Source organism: Pundamilia nyererei, unplaced genomic scaffold (genome assembly GCF_000239375.1).
Source record: "Pundamilia nyererei isolate P.nyererei 1_Seehausen unplaced genomic scaffold, PunNye1.0 scaffold00265, whole genome shotgun sequence".
Taxonomy (NCBI): domain Eukaryota; kingdom Metazoa; phylum Chordata; class Actinopteri; order Cichliformes; family Cichlidae; genus Pundamilia; species Pundamilia nyererei.
Genome location: NW_005187666.1, coordinates 765,284 through 768,652, shown reverse-complemented (window position 1 = coordinate 768,652; position 3,369 = coordinate 765,284).

Below are 3,369 nucleotides of genomic sequence, written 5' to 3'. Positions count from 1 at the left end.
TGTGTGTGTGTGTGTGTGTGTGTGTGTGTGTGTGTGTGTGTGTTTGGAGAGGTGTGTGTGTGTGTATCAAAGTGTGATGTGTGGGGTGAGAGAGATGAAGCCTGGAGTCATGTTGTCAGACTATCACATGTCTGAATGCAGTCGCGTTTGTGAAAATCTCTCAATATCAATGTAGATTTGGGTCAAGTGTGTGCGTGAAGCCCGGTGGCGGTGATGGGAAGGTGATGCGGTGATCGTGTCGGACAGTTTCAGGAACAAACTGGTTTTACATCCACTCGTGACTCCATTATATAGCACTTATACCATGGTGGTACAAGTGGTGCACACACCACTCCACGTCGTCTTCCTTTGGCAGTTGAGTCTGATTGATTGTTATTGTCTGTAAATAAGAGTTTGCTTTCCACCTGCAGAAAAACAAATGTTTTTAATGAGGGGGTGTAAAGTGCTGAGGAAACAGTAGGGGGAGAGTGAGGCCCGGGGATAAAAGAAAAATTGCAGAAACAAAGGAATAATTATCATCTGTGCTATTTTTTGTGTGATTCAAAAGGACTGAGGTGTTTTCATGGTTCCTTGTGTGCTCAACTTTCTTCAGAGAGAAAGAGGATGCTGTTGTCTCTGTGGGAGGTATTTATTTCACTCCCTCCCAACGCTCCCATTCACCTCCTTGCTCCTCCTGTCCGCCTGTCTGCTCATCAGAAAATAGGAGCTGACAGTTGTTTGTGTATGTGTGTGTTTTGGTGCGTGTGTGTCTTAGCAGATGTGCCCTGCAGCGTGGCCCACCTCTTAAATGTCACTGATCATAGTCTCTTCCACCTGATTACCCTAACCCCTCCAACCCCACCCCTTTCCCCCAACACACCATCGCTCCACCTCCCACTTCTATGCTGCATCTTTTCTGCCCCATTTATTACCCCCCCAGCCGCCCCCACATGGATCTGCATGACCCCATGCATGCGAGGTTGAGAGTGCATACATCCACTCGTACTTCCAGTGGCGTAAGGTGCCTTTTCTTCTGTACCAAAGTAGCTGTTTGCACAGAACAGTCTCTTTCAATTACAGTGCACTGTGTTCAGAGCTGACATTTCAGCTGGTTGTCCTATAGAGACATATGCATACAAATGCATGGGCATATACTCACATGCTTACGCTGACATTATTAAATGCCACAAAAAGCAATAAACTGACATTTTGTAATCGACTGCTCAGGCGCAGTTTTGGTTAACACAACAGTCTTGATTATGAGAAACAGAGTTACACAATGGCCAATCACTAAATGGGCACAAATCAAACTGGCACATAACCAAAGCCGATGCAGTCTGCGCATTGCCTTCCCTTCACCAGCCACTGTACCAGCATCATTAGCGAAACCAGACAGAAAAATCTCAACTTTGAATCGTTCTCCTTGACATGCTTTTGTTGTAGAGGTTGTACCTCTCAGCACATCATGCTATTAGTGGCTTTGACACCGAGGAGCAAACACTCTCACAAGCAAAGTCAAGCGCGTCGACTTTGAACTCGAGACTCGACTGTTCCTCGACTCGTATGCCATTGCATGTGTATGTGTACGTGCACGTGTTGGCGTCTGCATCGTGCCTGCTGGTCTGACATCTGCCAATCAGCACATCAGGATCAGTCAGTCATCTGCCAGCTCTTCACAGACAGCTATCAGTCAAAGCTTGTAGAAAAACATGATTGGAGCAGGCAAGAAAGGGGCTTGGGGGAGGGAGTCGTGATTGGCTGTCTTTTGCAGAAAGAGAGGTTAGGGAGAATGTTATGTCTTCAGTGAGAGATGCTTTGTTCTTGTAGGCAGTTTGACATTCAGTAGTCAATTAAAGCGGCTGCCAACTTGAAAAGTCACGAGTTAAACTCCTGATCAAAGTTCCTCGCTCACATCCTGTATGCTCTGCTCCATCTTACAGCAGATGAAGCAGGGGAAACATTTTCCTCTCTTGTGCACGCTTCTCTGCTGTTTTATGTCCAGGAGTAGTACTTCTTGTCTGTGGTCGCTCAGCTCCCTGTGTACTCTCCATCTTATAGTTCAGCTAAAGCCTGCTGGGATCAGTGGGTGAGCTCCAGCCCCGTGGATTAGCGTCAGAGCCACTTTGATTTCATCATCATCAAAGACAGCAGGTGTTTTCTGCTTAACTGTCATCTTCTTTGGTCACCACATTCCCTCGGTTAGTTTTCTCTTAAGATTGTGTGAATATGTCTGTAGCTGTCTGGGGCCGTCATGATTCTGGGTGTGATTTGGGCCTCCAAACTGATGGGACCACAGCCGGCCGCTGTTGACATTTAGGAGATAAAATCCTACAGTGTGTGGCGTTTAATGAGTCTAATCGTTTGCCTTTTGATCCAGCTGCTGCTCATCGTTCTCATTAAAATGATTTTAAACGTGTTGGATTTTTACGTGTGGGATCAGTGCTGTCAACATCATTCACCAGGAGGAACGTGAAAATGATTTTAAAAAGTCCAGGAGGCCACGAGGGGGAATTATATTATAACCCAGTTCATCAGCTTTCGGGTCAGAGCCGCAGCTCACCTGATATTCACCTCACTCTTGTGAGGTTCACTCACCTCGAGCGCTCTGTAGAATTTACTGTTGGTTTTGCCTTATTCCACCATTTTAGCTCGTTCTCACATTGTCTGGATGTTTCAGTTTTGATGGACCATTTAAAAATCGGGGCTCCTATGGGAGTTTGCTTAATGATGTAACTCTAATCATACGCTGGCTGTTATCCAGTGTGTTGATCCCTGTTTTCGCTCATTAGCGCAATATGCGCTCCTCGCTGACTGTCAGTGAGAGGCTGTCTAGTCTTCCTGAGTTGCACTAATGCTAATGTCTTTAAGCTTTGTGAGGTACGGGCTCATCAGTGACAAACCTTAAGTTTTGTAGTTTCAAAATTCGGTTACACACGTGTGTTTTCACCCGAGTCGCTTGACGGGAGGGATCATATCTCATTTCTCAGCCCTTTCACATTATGTTGTTTAATTAATTAGCCCCTTTTTTCGACCCTTTTCCGACTCGTAGCAACATGCCAAAAACTCAACTCATAATTCTTCCTCTCGCCTCACACACTGTCAGTCCAATTAAGTGCTTTTAAATGCCTGTTGAAACAAGCGCAGGCAGACTTATTAGATTAAAAAGGAATAGAACTCATTCGCACCCCGTAATCAAATAGACTGCTGTTGCCGTGAAGGGGAAAAAATGCTTAGCCATGCAGCTTGTACCTACATATGCATACAAAAATTACTCTTAAAAAAAGAGACTGATTTAGTTATTTCTTCCCCTCATGCGTCAAAAAGGCATGGCAAAGGGTGTGTGTGTGTGTGTGTGTGTGTGTGTGTGTGTGTGTGTGTGTGTGTGTGTGT